General features: G+C 35.6%; 1 protein-coding gene across 4 annotated transcripts in view; it reads left to right on the top strand.

The window, feature by feature from the left end:
* BMP2K (BMP2 inducible kinase) overlaps positions 1-24304 on the top strand; it is a 126366-nt gene that overhangs the window by 20874 nt on the left and 81188 nt on the right. The window contains exon 1 of one of the 4 annotated variants that reach the window (XM_060147966.1): positions 4677-4730. The exons of the other annotated variants lie outside the window; for them this stretch is intronic. The gene's annotated coding sequence lies outside the window, so the exon portion shown is untranslated. Of the gene's footprint in view, positions 1-4676; positions 4731-24304 lie in introns of those variants that run through there. 4 annotated transcript variants of the gene reach the window in all.

Here is a 24304-nt window from a genome sequence, read left to right as displayed (position 1 = left end):
TTCCTTAGCTTTCTTTCTATACCATTTCTATAAATTATTTCACTCTGAAAAGAATTTGTTCTTAGAAAAGCTGTGATCGTGTACTTTCAAAGGTGTGACTTTCTAACAGTTGTCTCTGAACAGATTACTTCAGGTAGGCAGTATTTTTAGGGAAGTTGCAGTGGTTATCTGGAATCCTTTACTCAAGAGTTTCACTTTAGTCATTGTTAACCAAATGTACACATAATTACTATTATGCTCTGTCAAATATATTCTAATATAAACCTGCATGTCTTAGAGATCTGCAAGCTAAATGAGAGAACTAAAATCTGGGTATCAGTGCTTTTAAGACAAAACTTGTTTTGATTTTTTAATGCTACTTGTTCTGTCTGAAATTTTAAATATCTTTATAGACCGTTCTAACATGAAAGTATCAATGATAAACATTATCAAATTACTACATATTGACATATTTTAATAGAGACTTCTAGTTGTCTAGAGAACTTTCTCCTGCGTTGCCAAATTTACTGTGTTCACCAGTTCTTAAGTGGACAGGACAACAGCACCCTTTCCATTTTTACAGAGAAGGAATGTGAGGCCAACAAAGGTCAGGTACCCTTAGAAGCCTGTTCATAGGGGATATATATAGGGCCAGAATTTGGAAAAAGTTATGCTTGCTGCATATGCCAGTAGAAGTAGTAAAAAATAACTTTTTTTGGATTGCATATTTCTTTGAGAATCTAATGAAAGTTATATAGATCCTTTCCTCAGGAAAATTTACATACATACAAATCCTGCACAAGATTTCAGAGAGTGTATAGATAGGCAAATTACCGTGTAACATATTTCTTGATTTTCTGTGATTTTTACAATTTAAAAATGATATTCAAACTTCTGTGTTTTAGTAGCTTAGATAATAGTGGCTATAGGTACTTAAAATATACATGAAAATAATGGGAAGTAAAAGCATATAGAGAATTTATGTTTCTAACCTATACACAGATACTTAATTTTGGGGAGGAAATTCTGCTGCTGATTCAGATATGTGTGTGTGTGTGTGTGTGTGTGTGTGTGTGTGTGTGTGTGTGTATATGTGTGTGTGTGTATTTAAAGAGTTTTATGTACAATTTTTCTCTCAGTATGATTGGCTTTTCTATTAAATTTACATAAAATGTTTGTAAGGCTGTGTCTATTTTTTTAAAAAATTTATTTATTTTTGGCTGTGTTGGGTCTTGGTTGCTGCACACGGGCTTTCTCTAGTTGCGGCGAGCGGGGGCTACTCTTCGTTGTTCGTGGGCTTCTTATTGCGGTGGCTTCTCTTGTTGCGGAGCACGGGCTGTAGGTGCGTGGGCTTCAGTAGTTGTGGCACGTGGGTTCAGTAGTTGTGACTTGCGGGCTCTAGAGCGCAGGCTCAGTAGTTGTGGCGCACGGGCTTAGTTCCTCCACAACATGCGGGATCCTCCCGAACCAGGGCTCGAACCTGTGTCCCCTGCATTGGCAGGGGATTCTTAACCACTGCGCCACCAGGGAGGTGAAGTCCCTGTGTTTAGTCTTATCTCTGACTCTCAGAGAGTTTGACCAAATTCTTCCTTACTGATGTGCTGCGGTCATACTAGTATGCATAGATGGTTGTAGGTGTGCCGAGGTGGTTCCCCCTCAGCCCTGAAAGTGGCCCTGTTGTGGTTGGAGGTCCCTGCTGGTCAACTCAGGCCAAAATCAGACTGTCATTTACATCATTTACCCAGGGGGCTGGCCGAGTGGTTGGACAGCACTTAGTTGGGTAATAATACTGGATGGTTTTCTGTTAGTAGGATAAATGCAGATTTAGACAATGGAATATTAAGCCCAGGGGATGATAGAGGCTGGTGAGAAAAAATATGCTCTACTCTGCCTGACAGGCCTAATTAATCAGGAAATAGATTCAAGCTGTCTTTAAAAAGGAGGAATTAAACAAACTATTCTTTCAGTTTGAGTCTTGTGTTAGTAACATCAAGATAAACCAATTTGAAACTTGTAGAGTGGGCTTACACAGAATGTTTAAATATGTATCTGTTTTCTGTGCCAAGGTTTTGCTATCAGGCCTTGAAGTAATAGATACTGGCTCTCTGCTGATACTTTGGCTCTGTGTGGCGATTTTTCTCAGTAGTCCCCTCCTCCCTTTCTGAAGTAATTACAGAAGGCACTGTGTTTACTTGGCACACTTGAGATTGTTAGACAAAGTGCTTGCATAAGCATCAACATGTTAGGGCTAGTGTAGTGATAAAGGATAGTGCCAGGAGGAGTTAACATATCCTGTTCAGTACACTCTATATCTTCTGTGACTTAAAAAAAATGTTTATCTTACTTATATTGAATGAGGTGGAATTACCGTGCCTCCTAACTTCCTCATGCACATTCAGCAACAGTTTTTTGTGGTTTTTGTTTGCTAACCATAGACTGTAATGTATGATTTTAATTCTACTTTAATGAACCAAATTCTGGAATGTAGTTATGGGTGCAGGTTGTTTAATGTCAAGTTAGCTTAATTTAATTTCTAGGTGTCGAAAAAAATGGGTTTTCCTACTCCTCTGATCATTTCATGTTAATGTTTTAAATTGGAAAGGCTTGAACTACAGCTGTCTTCAGAACTTTGATATAGAGCTATTTTTATTTAATAAAAATATAATTTGTATTATAAAGTAAATATCTAAAATAAAAAATGGAAACAATTCATTTGCTAATGGACTTTAGATTGAATTGCCTTGCTTATATGTAAGAAATATCTAATACATACTAAAACTATAAACAAGATTTTGGAGGATGAATATATTTTAAAAACTTTGTAGACCTTTCATTGTATTTCAAAAGTTTTTAAAAAAGAATTTTCTTTTAGTATTTTTTTTTCTAGTAGCAGTTGTCCAAAATATGTTAAGATGGAGTTAGAACATTCCATAGTGCTCAGCGAGCTCGTTTTCCTTTGCCTGGTGTTGATGTTTTATCTGTCCTTTATTCCCCCACAGTCTCTCTATGTGATGAATGTATTCACAAACATAAATTCCCCAAATCTCTATCTCTGTAGTACACACCTCCTTGCCTCTGTTGTAGACATGATATCAAACTATTAAAATATAAAATACCTGAACTTTTCACCAAATTAACTTCTCTGTCTTCATTGGAAGGGAAGGCCAGTCAGTCACCCAAGTGAGAAACTAGAGATGAGTCTGTTATCTCCTTTCTATGAATACAATACCTTTTATTATCTTTTGCCTGGACTCTTAAAGTAGCTGTGTGGGTGTGTGTATTAATATCTCACTAACCTCTTATTAATGGTCTTCCTGTATCCTTTTGACACCTTCTTCTTCATACTGAAATACCTTTCTAATTTGTCTCCTGCTTCTGCCCTTGACTCCTCTTCAGTCTCTTCAAACAGTGCTTGCTAATTATTATCTTTTTTAAAAATTATTTTTTTGCTTTTTTTTGACTGATTAGGTTCTCTTTCCTTTATTTCATTTTTTCCCCCTCTATTAATTGGAAGTTTTATATATATATATATTCCCCCTGTTTTTTAGTGGTTGTTTAACACAAGACTAAAGTTAGTATCTATTTACTGCACAAATATGAGAACCATAGAATGCTCTAACTCCTATATAACATCACCATTCTCTCCTCCTGATTTGTGATATTATTGTCCAGGATTTTGCATCTCTCTTCACTTTTCTTTAATCTACAAATTAGACATTACACTTATTGTTTTATTAGTCAGTGTTTAATAGTTATCCTCTTTCTTGTATGTCAGGCTTTCCATCTAGGCTCAGCTGCCTTTACTCTGAAACATTCTTCCTTTAAAGTTCCTTTAATAAAGGTCATTTTGTTAGCCTGAAAAGTTTTTATTTCATCCTCATTCTAAAAAGACTTTTGCTTGATACAGAATTCTAGGCAGATAGTTATTTTCTTTCAGCATTTTGGAGATATCATTTCATTGCCTTGCTTTTATCGTTGAGAGGTTGGTAGTCACTCTAATTGCCTTTGTGGGTAATCTGCATTTTCTCACCGGTGGCTTTGATGTTTTCTCTTTGGTGCTGTATTCTTTTACTGTGATGGTATAGGTATGGTTTTCTGTTATTTTATTTTAGTATTTTTGGGTTTTCTGAATCTGCTGATTCGTGTCTTTCATCACTTATGGAGAATTCTCAACCATATCCTTTCTAATAATGCCTCTTAGGTGACAGACGTATATTGAATCTTTTCACCATATCCTCCGAGTCTCATAACCTCTCTTTCCCATAACCTCTCTTTGACCCTTTGTGCTACATTTTAGTATATATCAGCACTCTGTTGCATTTGGATATATCTTCCAGTTTTCCTCCTTCAGGTGTGCTTCATCTACTGTTTACCGTTTTCAGTTATTGTAATTTTCATATTAGAAATTCAATTTGTACAGTGTTATAAAATTGCCTGGCCAATTTTTTTGTCCCTGTCAATTTTGATACTTTCTTAATCCCTTTTTATACGTTCAGTTTCCTATTTTGTTTCTTTAAATATGTGGAACATAGTTATTTTATATTCTGTGTTTGGTAATTCCAGTATTTTTTAATCTTTTCAAGTCTCATTTTGTAGTTTGATTGTTCCTTCTAACTTTTGTTCATGGTGGCTGGTTTCTTGAGTGCTCAGTGATTTCCTTCTTTTAAAAAATATTTGTTGTGTGCTCATATTCCATAGAATCTCAGCGGTTGGAGTTTTTTGAGGTCTGAGTGCCTTCCTCTAGAGAAAATGTGAGTTTATCTCTACTAGACTTCTGGGTATACCCACCTGAGCTACTTTAAGTTGTTGGCTTAGAATTTTTTTGCTTGGAAAGTCTCAGGAGACTCTCCTACTTCATTCAGAGCTGAGGCTAAGGTCGAGGCATATAGCTCTTTAGCATCATTAGCAGGGTGGATTGGTTTCTATTTTACATTGAGGGTGAAGTGCTTTGTGGATCTAGGCTTTATGTGGTGGTCCCATTGTGGCCTTCTGCCTTTCTCAGTCAACACTGAGAAACACTGCATTGGCCTTTGGCTCCAATGCAGCTTATGGATTCATGCTTTCTTCTTGTTTCCTTTTGTTTCAAGGAATTCTCTTGATCTGCCTCCATGATTATTATATCCAGCATTTTAAGGACTACTGTACTAGGAAGGTAGTCTACCATGAATCTGTAGTCTCCCTCCCATGTTGCTAGAAACAAAAATTGTAATTTAAATTTTAATATGGTCAAATTTATTAGTTTTCATCTTTTTGAGTTTTTAAAATATCTAATGTAAGAAATTCTTCCCTACTTCAAAGACATACATACCTTTTCCTTTTAAAACTTTTAGTGTTTAATTTTTTAATATTTATATCTTTAAGTCATCAAATTTATGTTTGATGTGTTATGGGATAAAGATCTAATTGACTAATTTATCCTTTTCCCAATGATATATATGCAGTGTTTCTGATGTCATTTATCAATTTTTAAAATAACTTTCATATATAAGTTGATTTGTTTCTGAGTTTTCTCTGTTACTCTGTGGTTCTTATGCCATTATATAATCTTATCAGAGTTTATAATCTTGAAAATTGGTAAAGTGACTAACCCCATTCCTTTATCTTATTTCTTTAAAAAATTGTGAGCTATTCTTATTAATTCTCTGTACTTCCATGTGAGCCTTAGAATCAGCATATCCAATTCCATGAAAAACTTAAGAAAAACTTAAGATATTAAGATTTTTATATAAATGACATTGAGTTTATCAAATAATCTATGAGAAATTGGAAACTTTGTAACATGGAGCCTTCTTTTTCATAAATATACAGATATAGAAAACTCCACTTATTTAAGTTTTCTTTGTCTTTTATTAATGTTTTATAATTTACCGTGTACATCTCTCATATATCTTCTGTTTGATTTATTCCTTGCTGCTTTTGTTGATGATATTGTTGCTATCATAAATGATATATTTATATTTTTTCCATTTTTCTCTTGGTTGCTCCTGTATAGGAATACAATTACTAGAGAATTACTTTCTAATGCAAATCTGATGAATATAAACCTTTGCTTAAAATTCTTCTATGGTTTCTTTATCTTATGCAGGACAGGGTTCACGCATCTTAGCACAATGATCTTAGCAGTGATCTTCCATGGTTAGAATTATTTCTGACTCTTTACCATGCCTCATCTCCCATAACTTCATAGTTTGGGACCTGTGCTTCAGCTATAAGGAGCTAATTGTAATTCCTTGGACATACTCTGATTTTTAAAATCTTTATTGAGATATAATTTACATATCATAGAATTCAATTTAAAGTGTACAATTTAATGATTTTTAGTATATTTTAGTATACAGATCTTCCTCGACTTACAACAAGGCTATGTCCCAGTAAATCCGTTGTAAGTTGAATATATCATAAGTTGAAAGCGCATTTAATACCCTAACCTACCAAACATCATAGCTTAGCCTACCTTACCTTAAACATGCTCAGAACATTTATATTACATCTGCCCACTTACAGTTGGGCAGAAACATCTAACACAAAACCTATTTTATAATAAAGTGTTGAATGCCTCATGTAATTTATTGAATACTGTACAGAAAGTGAGAAACAGAATGGTTGGAAGTGTTTCAGTTGTTCACTTTCGTGATCATTGGGCTGACTGGGAGCTATGACTCGCTGCTGTTGCCCAACATCACAAAAGAATGTCCTACTGTATAACCTTAGCTCGGGAAAAGATCAAAGTTCAATATCTGAAGTATGGTTTTTACTGAATGCCTATTGCTTTTGCACCATCATAAAGTCATAAGTTGAACCATAGTAAGTCGGGGACTGTCTGTATTTAGCGTATTTGAACTACCACCACTGTCTAATTCTATAGACCGTTTTCATCAATCCAAAAGAAGCCCTGTACTCATTAGCAATCACTTCCCACTTTTCTTGCCCCAAACCCTTGCAGTCAGCAGTCTGTTTCCTTTCTTTATGGATTTGCCTATTCTGGGCATTTCATGTAAATGGAATAATATGTGGCCTTTATGTCTGACTTCTTTCACTTAGTATATTTTCAAATTTCATCTGTGTTTTAGCATGTATCCTATGTCATTCATTTTTATGATTGAGTCATATTACATTATTTGGGTAATACTACATTTTATCTGTCCATCAGTTGATGGACGTATGGGTTGTTTCCACTTTTTGGCTATCATAAATAATGCTGTTATGAACATTTGTGTACAAGTTTTTTGTGAATGTTCTTCTGGGTATATTTTCAGAAATAGAGTTACTGGGTCATACAGTAACTCCATGTTTAATTTCTTGAGGGACTGCCAAAGTTTTCCACAGTGGCTGTACCATTTTATATTCTCTTGAAATTTATGAGGGTTTCCAGTTTCTCTACATCCTCACCAATACATTGTCTGTCTTTTTGATTATAGCCATCCTAGTGGGTATGAAGAGGTATCTCATTATGGTTTTGATTTGCATTTCCCTAATGATTAATGATGCTGGACATCTTTTCATGTGTTTATTGGTCATTTATATATATTCTTTAGAGAAATTTCAATTAAAGTCTTTTGCTCTTTACAAAATTGGATTCTTAGTCTTTTCTTGTTCAATGGTAAGAGTTCTTTATAGATTCTGGATACTTGATTTTTATCAGATAAATGATTTCTAAATATCTTTTCCTGTTCTTTGGATTATCTTTTCACTTTTTTTAGGGTTTCAAATTGAATATTTTAAACAGTGCAGCTGTCTTTGTCTTTTTACTTTCTTAATAGCATTCTTTGAAGCACAAAAGTTTAAAATTTTGGTAAATTCCAATTTTCTTTTTCTTTGGTTTATTGTACTTTTGGTGTCATGTGTTAAAAAAGCCATTGCCTAATGCAAGGTCATGATGATTTACACCTATATTTTCTTCTGAGTTATATAATTTTAGCTCTATGTTTAGGTCTTTCATCCATTTTGAGTTAACTTTTTTTTTTTTTCGGTATGCGGGCCTCTCACTGCTGTGGCCTCTCCCGTTGCGGAGCACAGTCTCCGGACGCGCAGGCTCAGCGGCCATGGCTCACGGGCCCAGCCGCTCTGCGGCATGTGGGATCCTCCTGGACCAGGGCATGAACCTGTGTCCCCTGCATCGGCAGGCGGAGTCTCAACCACTGCGCCACCAGAGAAGCCCTTGAGTTAACTTTTGTATATGGTGTGAGGTAGAGGCCCATCCAACTTCATTCATTTACATGTGAATATCCAGTTGTCCTAGCACCATTTGTTGAAAAGACTTCTTTTCTCATTGTGTTGTCATTCTTGTTGGATATCAATTGACCATAAATGTATGCGCTTATTTTGGACTCTCAATTCTGTTCCATTGAGCTATATGTCTGTCCTTATATTGATTGCTCTAGCTTTGTAGGTAGTTTGAAATTGGAAAGTGTGAGTCCTCCAACTTTTTTCTTTTCAAGATTGTTTTGTTATTTTGAGTCCCTTGAGTTTCTATATAAATTTTAGGATCAGCTTGTCTAGTTCTGCAAAAAAAAAAAAAAAAAAAAAGAAAGAAAAAAGGATTTGATAGAGATATTGGGAGTTTATTTATTTTTTTAAAGTGGGTATTTGGGGAGTACTTGGGGAATATTACTGTCTTAACAGTTCATTCTTCCAATCCATGAATGAGGGATGCTTTTATACTTACTTAGATCTTTAATTTCTTTCAGTGATGTTTTGGAGTTTTCAGTATACAAGTCCTTCATCTCTTTTGTTATATTTATGACTTTTTTTTAAGATTATTGATGCTTTTATCAATAGAATTGTTTTCTTAATTTCTTTCGCAGATTGTTCATTGCTGGTGTATAGAAATACAATTGATTTTACAATAATGATCTTGTATTGTGTTACCTGCTGAACTTGTTTATTAGCTCCTTTTTTTTTTTTTTTGCGGTACGTGGGCCTCTCACTGCTGTGGCCTCTCCCGCTGCGGAGCACAGGCTCAGGACGCGCAGGCCCAGCGGCCATGGCCCACGGGCCCAGCCGCTCCGCAGCACGCGGGATCCTCCCGGACCGGGGCACGAACCCGCGCCCCCTGCATCGGCAGGCGGACTCCCAACCACTGCGCCACCAGGGAAGCCCTATTAGCTCCTTTTTGTGTGGATTTTTCAGGCTTTTCTATGTACAAGATTGTCATTTACAAACAGATATTTTTACTTCTTTTCAATTTGAATGTTCTTTTATTTATTTTTCTTAGCTAAATTACCCTTCGTAGACTCTCCTGCACAGTACCAAATAGAAGTGGAAAGAGCAGACATTCTTGTCTTGTTGCTGATTGCATGGGGAAAGTTTTCAGTCTTTCACCATTGAGTATGATGTTTTGGTACATGCCCTTTATCACACTGAGAAGGTTCCCTTCTATTCCTGGTTTGTTGAGCACTGTTACCATGAAAGTGGTGGATTTTTTCAAACGTTTTTCTGTTTTTATCGAGATGATCATGTGCTTTTTTATTCTATTAATATGTTTTATTATGTGATTGATTTTTATATGTTAAACCAACCTTGTGCACTCCTGGGGTAAATCCCACTTGGTCACAATGTATAATCTTTTTTTTTTTAAATATGTTCCTGGATTTGGTTTGCTATTATTTTGTTGAGAATTTTCACATTTGTAGTATAAGGGACATTGGCCTATAATTTCTCGCAATGTGATTGGTTTAATAGAATGCATTAAAAAGTGTTCCCTCCTCTTGCTTTTTAGAAGAGTTTGTGAAGGATTGGTGTTAATTCATCTTTAAACATTTGATACAATTCACTAGTGAAGTCATTTGGTCTTGGGCTTTTTTGGTTGGACATGTTTTGATTACTAATGCAATATCTTTACTTGCTATAGGTTTATTTAAATCTTCTATTTCTTCTTGAGTCAGTTTGGTAATTTGTATCTTTATAGAAATGTATTGATTTCATCTAGGTTATCTAATTTGCTGACATAAAATTGTTTCCCTTATGATTCTTTTTATTTATGTGATGTTGATAGTAGTATCTCTTCTTTATTCTTTTTTGTTTTTATTATTTTTTATTGGAGTATGGTAGCCTTACAGTGTGTTAATTTCTGCTGTACAGCAAAGTGAATCAGCTATATGTATACATATATCCCCTCTTTTTTGGGTTTCTTTGCCATTTAGGTCACCATAAAGCATTGAGTAGAGTTCCCTGTGCTATACAGTAGGTTCTCATAGTTACCTATTTTGTACATAGTAGCGTATATATGTCAATTCCAATGCCCCAACTCATCCTCGCCCCCCCCCCGCCCCCATAGCCATACATCTGTGTCTCTATTTCTGCTTTGCAGATAGGTTCATCTGTACCATTTTTCTAGATTCCACATATAAGCGATATATGATATTTGTTTTTCTTTCTGACTTACTTCACTCTGTATGACAGTCTCTCAGTCCATCCACATCTCTGCAGATGACACAGTTTCATTCCATTTTATGGCTGAGTAATATTCCATTGTATATATGTACCACATTTTCTTTATCCATTCTTCTGTTGATGGACACTTAGGTTGCTTCCATGTCTGGCTGTTGTAAATAGTGTTGCAGTGAACATTGGGGTGCATGTCTCTTTATGAATTATGGTTTTCCCTGGTTATGTGTCCAGTAGTGGGATTGCTGGGTCATAAGATATTCTATTTTTAGTTTTTTAAGGAACCTCCATACTGTTCTATATAGTGGCTGTATCAGTTTACATTCCCACCAACAGTGCAAGAGGGTTCCCTTTTCTCCACACCCTCTCCAGCATTTATTGTTTGTAGATTTTTTGATGATGGCCATTCTGACCAGTGTGAGGTGATACCTCATTGCAGTTTTGATTTCCATTTCTCTAATAATTAGTGATGTTGAGCATCTTTTCATGTGTTTGTTGGCCATCTGTATGTCTTTGCAAAAATGTCTATATAGGTCTTTTGCCCATTTTTGGATTGGGTTGTTCGTTTTTTTGATATTGAACTGCATGAGCTGTTTGTATATTTTGGAGATTAATCCCTTGTCAGTTGCTTCATTTGCAAATATTTTCTCCCATTCTGAGGGTTGTCTTTTTGTCTTGTTTATGGTTTCCTTTGCTGTGCAAAAGCTTTTAAGTTTCATTAGGTCCTATTCGTTTATTTTTATTTTCATTACTTTAGGAGGTGAGTCAAAAAAGATATTGCTGTGATTTATGTCAAAGAGTGTTCTACCTGTGTTTTCCTCCAAGAGTTTTCTCTGGCCTTACATTTAGGTCTTTAATCCATTTTGAGTTTATTTTTGTGTATGCTGTTAGGGAGTGTTCTAATTTCATTCTTTTACTAGTAGCTGTCCAGTTTTCCCAGCACCACTTATCGCAGAGACTGTCTTTTCTCCATTGTATATTCTTGTCTCCTTTGTCATAGATTATGTGATCATAGGTGCATGGGTTTATCTCTGGGCTTTCTATCCTGTTCCAGTGATCTATATTTCTGTTTTTCTGCCAGTACCATATTGTCTTGATTACTGTAGCTTTGTAGTATAGTCTGAAGTCAGGGAGCCTGATTTCTCCAGCTCCGTTTTTCTTTCTTTTTTCTTCATTCTTAAAAGAAAAAAAATTTGGTTTTGTTGATTTCCTCTATTAGTTTTTCTATTCTCTAGTTAATTTATTTTTACTCTAACTTTTATTATTTCCTTCTTTTTGGTTTGAGTATAACATGTCCACCTTGTCTAGATTTTAACCTGGGGAGTTAGGTTATTGATTTGAGATCTCTCATACTTTTTCAATGCAGTTGTTTACAGCTATAAGTTCTCCTCCAAGAATTACTTTAACTGCATTTCCTAAGTTTTGGTATGCTGTTTTTTTTCATTTTCATTCATCTTGAAGTATTTTCTCATTTCCCTTGTGATTCCTTCTTTGGTCCATTGGTTATTTATAAGTGAAATTTCTCAAATTTATTTTTGTATTTGATTTCCAGTTTTATTCCATTATGGTTGAAGAACATACTTGGTATGATTTCAATCTTTTAAAATGTATTAATTTTTTTTAATGCTCTAGAATATTTTCTATTCTGTAGAGTGTTCCATATGTACTTGGTAAATGTGCTTTCTGCTATTGCTGAGGGGAGTGTTCCATAAATGTCTTCTAGGTCCAGTTGGTGAATAGTGTTCAAGTCTTATTTTCTTGTTGACCTTCTGCCTACTTATTCTGTCCATTTTTGAATGTGGGATTTTTAATTCTCCAACTACTATCGTTTAAACATCTATTTCTTTCTTCATTTCTGTCAGATTTTGCTTCATGTGTTTTGGGGTTTCGTTTTAAAGTATATATATGTTTATAATTATTATATTTTTCTGATAAATTGACCCTTGTTACAAAATGCCCTTCCTTGTCTCTGGTAACTATTTTTGTTTTAAAGCCTAATTTACCTAATGTTAGTATAACTATTCTGGCTCATTGTTTGGTTACAAACATTTGTATGGGGCTTCCCTGGTGGCGCAGTGGTTGAGAGTCTGCCTGCCGATGCAGGGGACACGGGTTTGTGCCCTGGTCCGGGAGGATCCCACATGCCGCAGAGCGGCTGGGCCCGTGAGCCATGGCCGCTGAGCCTGCGCGTCCGGAGCCTGTTGCTCCGCAACGGGAGAGGCCACAGCAGTGAGAGGCCCGCGTACTGCAAACAAAACAAAACAAAAAACAAAACAAAAAAACATTTGTATGGCATATATGTTACCATTCTTTCACTTTCAGCCTGTTTGTGTCTTTGAATCCAAAGTTGTTTTTTTTTTTTAAAGTAATTTCTGACTGTTTATTGATAGCCTCTACTTGTAGGCATGATTTTTGTACGTTTCTTTAGTTCTCTAGACATGGTTTTCATTAGTCCCTTCAATGTATTTGTAATAGCTGACTTAAAGTATTTGTCTAGTATGTCCAACATCTGGATTTCCTCAGAGGTGGTTTCTCTTGACTGCTTTTTTTCCCCTTCTATATGGACCATAATTTTCTGTTTCTTTTCATGGCTGATAGATTTTTGTTGAAAACTGGGCATTTCAAATAACATTATATGGCAATTCGGGAAATCAGATTCCTCCACTCCTCAGGATTTATTGTTGTTGTTTTTTGTTCAGTGACTTTTCTGGAGTGATTCTGTAAAGTCTGAAATTTTTTTTTTTTAAATGCCCCTGAAGTCTCTGCTTAGTTAGGTTAGTGGTCAGCTAGTGATAAGACATATTTTGTTAAACACCTGAAATCAGTAAGTCTTCCAGCTTTTGCCAAGGGGCTTTATGTGTGTGTTGACAGGAATTCAGTTCTCCAACGCAGTTTACAACTGTGCTTATCCTGCCTTTCCTTCTTTTGCAGAACCTCAATGTCAGCCAGAGATGAGAGGCTAGGGCCTTCTCAGTTCTGCCCTGGGCATGCCATTTTACTCTGTATGTGTGTGTGGCCTTCTCAGTTCCCAGGACTGTGTCATAGCTTTTTTTTTTTTTGCGGTACGTGGGCCTCTCACTGTTGTGGTCTCTCCCGTTGGGGAGCACAGGCTCCGGATGCGCAGGCTCAGCAGCCATGGCTCACGGGCGCAGCCATTCCGCGGCATGTGGGATCTTCCCGGACCGGGGCACGAACCCGTGTCCCCTGCCTCGGAAGGCGGACTCTCAACCACTGCGCCACCAGGAAGCCTTGTGTCATAGCTTTTCAAAGCTCCCTATAGATATCTTGTTTCCTATTTTTCTATGTAAATTATTTTGGTTAACTTCTTGTTATCCCCACCTTGTGTCACTGCCTAAGACAGCTGCAGTGTTACAGAATTGTTGCTGATTGTGTTCACCAAACACTTTAGTGATAGAGCTTTTTGCAGTGTGAGTTATGAGTTGGGTTAAATAAAGACAAACCCTGAGAATGGAGCTTTTCCAGGGAGCTTTCTGACAGATCTAATAGTGATGAGTCTTGGGCTTTTTGGTAAGTCTGAACCTGTTTTATTTCTTCCATTGTCTGCAGAGCTGCAGTTACTGTGGTTGTGAGCTTTATCTTTTCAAGACTACTGTGGAGCTGGGAGAGAATGATAATAGGACAAGTTAAGATGTCACAAAGCTCACTGTTTTTACTGAGATTGTTATTTTTCTTGAATAAAAGCTCCTTGAATTATTGCAAGTCTTTGTGTAATTTCCAGAGTTGTGAAAATAGAGGTTTTGACAGTTTTTGCCAGTGTTCTTATTGCTTTTATGGAGGAACAGATTTTTGAAGGTCCTTAATTTTCTATTTTGGAAATGTCCCACCTCTGATACTTTTACACTTGTTTTTTCCCCCATGCTTTACTTTACCTATTTGGGAACTACTATACATCTTCAACATTCAGCTCATATATTACTTCTTTAGTGACAGCCTTTCTGATTTTTCTCCATATACTACAACTTTTTTTGTTTTCATATGCTTTGAATATAGCTCTTTTATTCCACTTGTTATGATACTTTGTTTATCCATATTTCCTTTAAGATTGTGGGATATTTGAGACTGCTTTTAATCTCTAGTTCCTGAGAGTTGAAGAATCCCTGGAGATTATCTATAACTGTCAACATAATTTTACAAATGAGACAGGCCTAGAGAGAGTAAAATAGTAAATACTTGACTAAGTATGTTTCTAAAATCCACTTTCTGCTAATCATGTAGTACATAATCATTATGCACTTAATTATTAATATTATATAGAATTATAAAGCTGTGGTTATGTATTGCTATATATTTGCAGGTAAAAAACAAGTCTATTTTATTAGAATTTCATATATACATTTGAAATAAGATCAGGAGATGACAGATATAAAGCTAGTTAATTTTAAACACAATAGGAACTTTTTCCTTTTTGAACTTTATAAAAATAGTTTAAAAAATTGGTATATATGTATATAAGCAGTTTGATCTTTTTGAAAAAAATTACAAATAAATGAGTGTTTTTGCCAAGTAATCTCTATCAAGAAGCTTAATTTTTTCCATTGATAAAGGAATTTTTTTATAACATGTTTTAGAAGTCATTTAAGAAATTTTAGGACCATTTTATAAATTACACAGGTTAATTTATTGACCTTTCATGTACTGGCTTCCACATACTGTTTTTTTTCCCCCAAAACGTTGAAACCCATCAAAACCTTTATCTCAATTTAGTTGACTTGGTTAGGGACAACTTGTAATGCTTTTGAAATTCTGTCAGTCTCAAGAAGTGGGAAATTTCCCACATTGTAGTTATCGAAAACAATTTATGATGGTCTCTGAAGTCTGTTTCAAACAGAAGTGTTAGAGAACTGTGTTAAATTTTAGCAATGATGTGGAAAATCAATGTCAGTAACTTTGGTGACAATATTTATATTTTGAGTCTCTGGGCATATAATGTCTATACATGTAAATATATAATTTCTTTTGCATAAGCTGGATCCTAAAGTGACATTTTAAGTATTATAGGGAACAATCTATATATATTAGCCCACTTTATCTTATTGTTACCTAATATCCAAAACATAGGAGTATCATAATTCTGAATTATTGATTTTTGTTTGTAAGCTTCTACCTTGGAAACATTTTATATGGTTCTCAGTTAATGAGAAATACATGATATTTGTATTCCTATAGAAATAATCTTACAAATGAGGGCTAGCCTCTAAGACTTGATCCAGCTACTAATGTATGTGATGCCCGTCTAGGACTCTCTTAACTGCAAACAAAAGTTTGCAGTTGAATGCACCTCAGCTTAGTGTACTGAAAAAAGAATTGTATTAGTTGAAAGACAAGAGACTGTGTCCTGAATGAAGCTGTACCTGAAGTCAACTGAGATTGCTCTGTATATACAGTCGTCCTTTGGTATCCACAGGGGATTGTTTCCAGGACCCCTTGGGGACACCAAAATCTGAGGATGCTCAAGTCCCTTATATAAAATGAGGTAACATTTGCATATAACCTACATACATCTTGTATACTTTGTCATCTCTAGATTACTTATAATATACAATGTGAATGCTATGTGAATAGTTGTAAATACAATGTAAATGCTATGTAAATAGTTGCCAGCATGTGGCAAATTCAAGTTTTGCCTTTTGGAACTTTCTGGAATTTTTTTTGAAAGGGGGGAAATGCTTTCAATCCGTGGTTGGTTGAATCTGCAAATGTGGAAGCCATGGATATGGAGGGCCCACTGTAGTCTATTATATGTTTAAAATTATATTAGCGTTTTTTAAAGCGTTTTTAATGCTTGCACAAAATGCCATCCTATGTGACATATTTACATAATTATTTGCATGTTGCTGGAAGTATAGGTTTCTGTATCTTCACTAGTAATTTCTTTATGGTAGAATTCTCTAAAATAAAATGAGAAGAAGAATATGGATATTTTAAGGCTCTTGATATATGATATGTAATCTTAAAGTATGGTTATGGTGGAAATATTTTACTAATTTCCACATCCACCAAGAGCATATAAAAATTGTTGATTTTAGAACATCCTTGATGACAAGTATAATGAGGCTTTACTTTTAAATAATCATTCTTTTTTCTGGGAAATTTTTTTTAGGATTCAGGCACACAACTACCCTCCTCATGGCTATAACTAATGATAGATGTATTAAAAATTCAGGTATAAATAAGCATAGCTCTTAAATATATCTCTTTCACTTTGATCACTTTTCTGGACTTTATACTTGGAAATCTAATTGCCATTTCCACATCTCCAACTGAATGTCCAACAGGCATCTCTAACTCAGCATGTCCCAAACTGTGCACTTGATATTCTGTTCCAAACTCTCCCTGTTGTCTGTCAAGAACTGTTAAGATTTTGGGATTTACCCTACTTGTTAAGCTGAGGAGTTAGCCTGCCATAGTTTCATAGATGGTGGCAGAAAACATGAGACAAAGGATTTTATTACAGTAATAGCTATAGCCAGAGTATCAGTGTTTGCTCCACTTCCCAGAGTCTCAGTTCCCAAAGGGCAACGTGAAAGGGCCAGGTGATGCCTGTACATGTAGTGGATTGTACTGTATTACAGGAGAGGAACCCTGAGTTTACGGAACCACAGTGTTTTATAATGGGCATTAAGTTTGCTCCAGGGGAGATGGGGGCAGATGTTATCTTTATTATGCTGGGCAGTAAACGAAACTTCCCTTTGCTCTTGAGGGATACACTGGCTCTGTCTTCTAAGGCTGTTCACTATGCAGACAGTCCTGAAAAGATAGTCCACAACAAAGGCAGTCAGTGCCCTGCTTGCAAGATGGACAGAAATGCGAGAGACCCATGTTAAATTGTTTTCCAGCACAGTCTTCTCCATCTCAGTTAATGGTGACTTCATCCTTCCTGTATCTCAGACCAAAACCCTTGAAGTCATTTTTAGCTCCCATTTTTCTCACATGCAGTGTTGTCAAGAAATCCTGTCAGCTCTCTCTAAAAAATATATCTAGAATGTTTTAATTTCTCACTATTCCTACTGCCCTGGTCAAAACCACTGTCATCTTTCAACAGAATTATTGCAGTAGCCTACTAACTGACTTCCCTACCTCTAATGTTACCTGCCTTCACTCTGTTCCCCACACAGTGGACAGAGTGGTCATATTAAAATATGAATCCAGTTATGTCCCTCCTGCTCAGAACCATCCATTGGCTTTCCGTTTTACTTAGAGCAAAAGGCAAAGTCCTTACCCTTATCCATACGTAAGAGCCTGTCTGATCTGGCTCCCTTTTAACCATTTGCCCTCTTTTTGTATTATACTCTCCTTTGCTCATTCTGCTCCATGCTTTCTGGTCCCTTTGCTATTCTTCAGACATATCAGCAGGCTCCTGCCTTAGGGCCTTTGCACACCCTCTTTTATCTACCTGGAATGCACTTGCCCTCACTCCCTCACTTTCCATCTTTACTCAGAGTCACCTCAGGCCTTCCCTAGGCATCTAGCATCCAGATTAAGCATTTCAACCTCATCCCTACACCCAACACAATTTTCCAGTCTACAATCCACCCCCACTTTAATTTTTTTCTCCTCAGAATGTATCATTATCTTCTGTATAGTGCATATTTTACTTGTATATCTTGTTTCAATCTTTCTAGGATGTAGGCTCACAAAGGGCAAGGGTTTCTCTGAATTCCATATAGTTAGTTTTGTTTCTAGCACCTAGAACAGTGCTTGGCACCTTGTGAACAGTTAATATATGTTGTCGAATGAATGAATGAATGATTTACGTGGTAAAGAAGTGAAATTCTGTTTTCCGAATTTGTATTGTGTGTTAAAATTATAGTCAGGGAGGGGATATGGGGATATATGTATACATATAGCTGATTCACTTTGTTGTACAGCAGAAACTAACACAACATTGTAAAGCAATTATACTCCAATAAAGATGTTAAAAAAAATGGGGAAAAAAATAGAGTCAGCACCAAGGGAAAATGGTGAATCAGAGGTTAATTGCATTTTATTCACGGAAGATCAAAGTAGTAAGTAGTTTGTGAATTAAAGTACTACCAGCAGAACCAGTTTATTAATGTTAAGTCATTCACTCAATAAATATTTGAATGCCAGGCAAGGTGGTAGGCATTGATGATACTGGGATAAGTGAGGTGTTACATAGTCTCTGTTCTTATAGAGCTTACAACCCAGTTGAAGGGAGAGGCACTGAATAAGTATAATAGGTGCAAATACTGTGGTGGATAAATTTTTGGAAGTTCCTGTTGTAGGGTTGCAAACTCAGATGCCTACACAGGCCAGGCAGGTAATGTAAAAGAGTAAAGTGGGCCAGTGAATCACTGAAACTTCAAGAATAGAGGGAGCTGGGATGAACTGCAGAGCACATGCCCTGTGTAAAGGGGATGGCAGCTGACAGCTCCATCTGATTGCTGTCATATAGGAATGAGGACCCTCTCTTTCCTTATTTCCAAGTTTTTCAAGAGAAACTGAAAAATCTAGATTGTCATCTGAAATATACCGATCTTCTGAGGCACTGTGCAGTCCAAATCAAACACGGTCTTGACCTATGAGCCTCTTCTGTATAAGGAATACTGCTTATAAAGTAAGGTTCTATCAAGAAGAAAACTCTGGGGGGTTGGGGGGGCATTGTTTTATCTTGATTATCCCAATTTTCTTTTGTTCTTTCTAAGATTTTATGTTATTCCCAGATCCTACATAGACTTTTCTTCTGGCATAACAAAGACAGGTGTGGATATAAAAATCAGTAGAATGTGAGATTTATGAGAAAAAAAAAAACCCTCTGGCTTCATCTTATCAGTGTTGTGTAATTGGACTAGCTGCTTACCTTCTTTCTCAGTGTTTAGTTTATTCCTCATCTGTAGAATGGGAATAACAGTTAAATTGCCTCATAATGTTATGAGAACTAAATAAGGTAATGTGCTTAGCAATGCTTTATGTATTGTCAGGGTTGTATGAATGTTGTGCTCTTGCCTTTTCACTTTTCAACTCCCTCTCCTTTTGTTCTCTACCCAATCAAATGTAACTGATTTATTCTTTCATTGCCTTGTAGTAGATAGAACAAACAGATAAAATAATTTTGGCATGAATTTAAGTTAGTAATTCTTTTTAGGGATATTTTCACTTTTAAAAAGGAAACTTCTGGAGTCATTGCCTTAACCTAGAGTAACGAAACTCTGATGTATCACAGGCCAGTGGTCATTGGCTCAAATCCTACAGCCAAATAAGTGCCTGTTCCACTTAACTTGAAGATAGTTTCAAGTGACATTGTTTTCATTGGCAATGGTTGGAACCAGAAGTTGCTGAACAGCTTAGTATTTCTTCTATCTTGTTGACTAGCATGATGTCTGATGATATACACAATACAGAAAAACCATGTGTAATTTTATCCGTTCCTCTCATTTCCTTCCATTCCCTAGGGAAATAAACTTGATAGAAGTAAACACTACTAAAGCCCAGTCTTTCATAAACATGAAGTGCTTGTGTGTGTTGGGATATTGGAGCATAAGGTATCTAAGATACCATAAACTTTTTCTGTGGTAAGAGACTTATGGTGCCTTTGGGGAAGTTGTGAGTCTGGATAATCAGCAACATTGTTGTTCTTGTAAAATAATAATTCTCCGTGGTGCTGGTGGGGTTGTTGAATGGCAAGGGAGAGAAGAGTTATCTGGGGAAAAACATCCTAGGTCTTTTGTTCTTTTCTTACAACTTTATTATGAAAAATTTCAAAATATACAGAAAATTTGAAGGAGCAGTACAGTGAATAACCATATGTTCATCATCTAGATTCAACTATTAATAACATTTTACCACTTTTTTCTTAATACATTTAAATAAAAACACATGGATAATTTTGAGTCAGGACTGTGCATTAGAAGAATTATTGTTCATTTTCCTAGGTGGGACAGAGGTACTGTAGTTATATAGGTTAATGTATGCATTTTAAGAATGTATATGTGTTTAAATAGTCATGAATACTAATGAGTAAAATGACATGAATCTACAACTTAGTTTAAAATAATTCAACACCAACAAAAACATGTTTTATGGTTTTTTCAAAAGTAGAATTTAATAAAGAGTTATGTACTGAATTTGATTGTAATGTCATTTAAAATCTAGAATAACCCTACCCCCCTCATTAAAAAAATTTCAATTTATTTAAACTAAAAAAAAAAAAGAAAAAGAACAAAAGCAGTTCACCCATTTCTTTCTATCCTCCACCCTTCACTTCTGGCAACCACCAATCTATTCTGCATATGAGCTTAGTTTTTTAAAATATTTATTTTAAAAATACTTTAAGATTCTACATAAAAGAGAGATCATATGGTATTTGTCTTTCTCTGTCTGACTTATTTCACTTAGCATCATGTCCTCGAGGTCCATCCATGTTGTTGCAAATGGCAAGATTTCCTTCTTTTTTTATGGCTGAATAATATTCCTGTGTGTGTGTGTCTGTGTGTGTGTGTGTGTGTGTGTGTGTGTGTGTGTGTGTGTGTATGTATGGCACAGTTTTAAAATCTTTTCATCCATCAATGGCCACTTACGTTGTTTCTATATCTTGGCTATTGTAAATAATGCTACAGTGAACATGGGGGTGCATATATCTTTTCAAATTACTGTTTTTATTTTCTGCTAGTAAGTACCCAGAACTGGAATTGCTGGATCAAATGGTAGTTCTATTTTTTTGTTTGTTTGGTTTTTGTTTTTACGGTACACGGGCCCCTCACTGCTGTGGCCTCTTCCATTGCAGAGCACAGGCTCCGGACGCACAGGCTCAGCGGCCATGGCTCACGGGCCCAGCCGCTCCACGGCATATGGGATCTTCCCAGACTGGGGCACGAGCCCGTGTCCCCTGCATCGGCAGGCGGGCTTTTAACCACTGCGCCACCAGGGAAGCCCGGTAGTTCTATTTTTAATTTTTTAAGGAACCTCCATACTGTTTTCCATAGTGGCTGCCCCCAATTTTTATTCACACCAACAGTGCACAAGGGTTCCCTTTTATCTGCATCCTCTCCAACATTTGCTATTTTTAGTCTTTTTGATAATAGATGTTCTAACAAGTGTGAGCTGATATCTCATTGTGGTTTTTATTTTCATTTCCCTTAAAATTAATGATGTAGAGCATCTTTACATGCACCTGTTGGCCGTATGTGTGTCTTCATTAGAAAAATGTCTATTCAGATCTTCTGCCCATTTTAATATCAGATTTTTTTTTAAAAAAACTATTGAATTGTATGAGTTCTCTATTTCGGACATTAGCTTCTTATCAGATATATGATTTGCAAATATTTTCTCCTGTTCAGTAGGTTGCCTTTTCATTTCATTGTTAGTTTCCTTTTTTGTGAGAACTTTTTAGTTTGACGTAGTCCCACTTGTTTAGTTTTGCTTTTGTTGTTTTTGCTTTTGGTGTCAGTTTCAAAAAAATCATTGTCAAGACCTATGTCAGGGAGCTTTACTGCCTATGTTTTCTTCTAGGAATTTTATGGTTTCAGGTCTTACATTCAAGTCTTTAATCCAGTTTGAGTTAATTTTTGTGTATGGTGTAAGATAGTGGTCCAGTTTCATTCTTTTGCATGTGACTGTTCAATTTTCCCAACACCATTTGTTGAAGAGACTGTCTTTTCCCCATTGTATATTCTTGTTTCCTTTGTCATAAATTAATTGACCATACATATCTGGGCTCTCTATTCCATTGCTCCATTCGTCTTTTCATGCCAGTACCATACTGTTTTAGTTACCATAGCTTTGTAATATAGTTTGAAATCAGGGAGTGTGATGCTTACAGCTTTGTTCTTCTTTCTCAAGACTGCTTTGGCTATGTGGGGTCTTTTATGGTTCCATACAAATTTTGGAATTTTTGGTTCTACTTTTGTGAAAACTGCCATTGGAATCGATAGAGATTGCATTGAACCTGTAGATTGCTTTGGGTAGTATGAACATTTAAACTATATTAATTTTTCCAGTCTAGGAGCATGGATTACCTTTTCAGCAATTTGTGTCTTCTTCAATTACTTTCATTAATGTCTTGTAGTTTTCAATATGGGTCCTTCTCCTCCTTGGCTAAGTTTGTTCCTAGGTATTTTATTCTTTTTGTAAATGGGATTGTTCCCTTAATTTCTCAATTAATTAATTAATTCATTATTAGTATATAGAAATGCAGCATATTTTTTGTGTATTGATTTTGTATCCTACAACTTTACTGAATTCATTTATTCTAACAGTTTTTGAATGGAGTCCTTAGGGTTTTCTATATATATATCATTTGTGAATAGTGACAGTTTTACTTCTTACTTTCCAATTTGTATGCCTATTATTTATTTTTTCTTGCCTAATTGTTCTGTCTAGGACTTCCATAAGATGTTATGAAAAGACGTGAACAAAGTTTTTGGCCAACCCAATATTTTGCTGAATAAGTGTGGTGAGAGTGGGTATCCTTGTCTTATTCCTGATCTTCATGGAAGAGCTTTCAGCTTTTCATTTTTGAGTGCAGTGTTAACTGTGGGCTTATATATCATATATGGCCTTTATTAGGTTGAGGTACGTTGCCTCTGTACCTGCTTTGTTGAGAGTTTCTACCATAAATGGATGTTAAAGTTTGTCAACTTTTTTTCTTCATCTACTGAAATGATCATATGATTTTTATCCTTCATGTTGTTATGGTATATCACATCGACTGTTGTGGATGTTGAACCATCCTTACATCCCTGGAATAAATCCTACTTGATCATGGTGTATAATACTTTTAATGTATTGTTGAATTCAGTTTGCTAGTGTTTTGTTGGTTATTTTGCATCTGTGTTCATCAGGGATATTGGCCTGTAATTTTCTTGTGATACCCTTGTCTGGTTTTGGTATCAGGGTAATGCTGGCCTTATAAAATGAGTTTGGAAGAATTACCTCCTGTATTTTTTGAAGAGTTTGAGAAGGATTTCTATTAACTTTTCTTTGAATATTTGGTAGAATTCACCAGTGAAGCCATCTCATCTTGGACTTTTGTTTGTGGGGAGGTTTTTGATTACTGATTCAGTCTCCTTATTAGTAGTAATCAGTCTGTTCAGATTGTCTATTTTTTTTCTTTCTTCTTATTTATTTATTTTTGGCTATTTAGATGCTATTTTTAAAAAAATTTATTTTATATTGGAGCATAGTTGATTATCTATTTCATCATGATTCAGTCTTAGTAGGATTTGTATTTCTAGGAATTTATCCATTTCTCCTAGGTTGTTCAATTTGTTAGTAGTCTCTTATGATCCTTTGTGTTTCTGTGGTATCAGTTGTAAGATCTTCTCTTTCGTTTCTGATTTTATTTATTTGAGTCCTCTATCTTTTTTTCTTGGTGAGTCTTTCTAAAAGTTTGCCAATTTTATTTATCTTTTCAAAGAATCAGCTCTATGTGTCATTGATATTTTCTAGTGTCTTTTTAGTCTCTATTTCATTTATTTCTTCTCTAATCTTTGTTATTTCCTTCCTTCTACTAAATTTGGGCTTTATTTGTTCTTTTTCTAGTTCCTTGAGGTGTAAAGTTAGGTTGTTTATTTGAGACTTTTCCTGTTTCCTGAGGCAGGCATTTATCCCTATGAACTTTCCTCTTAGAAGTGTTTTTGCTGCATCCCATATATTTCGGTATGTTACATTTCATTTTCATTTGTCTCAAGGTTTTAATTTCTCTGTTGATTTCTCTTTAAGCCATTGGTTGCTCAGTAGCGTGTTCTTTAATCTCCATATTATTTGTGAATTTTTCAGTTTCCTTTGTGTAATTTCTAGTTTCATACTATTGTGGTCGGCAAAGATGCTTCCTGTGATTCCAGTCTTCTTAAATTTTTTTAGACTTGTTTTGTGGCCTAACATACGATCTGTCTCGGAAAATGTTCCATGTGCACTTGAGAAGAATGTGTATTCTGTCGCTTTTGGGTGAAATGTTCTG

Source organism: Lagenorhynchus albirostris, chromosome 4 (genome assembly GCF_949774975.1).
Source record: "Lagenorhynchus albirostris chromosome 4, mLagAlb1.1, whole genome shotgun sequence".
Classification (NCBI taxonomy): domain Eukaryota; kingdom Metazoa; phylum Chordata; class Mammalia; order Artiodactyla; family Delphinidae; genus Lagenorhynchus; species Lagenorhynchus albirostris.
The sequence above is the reverse complement of the archived record's forward strand: the minus strand, read 5'-3'. Positions and strand labels throughout refer to the sequence as shown.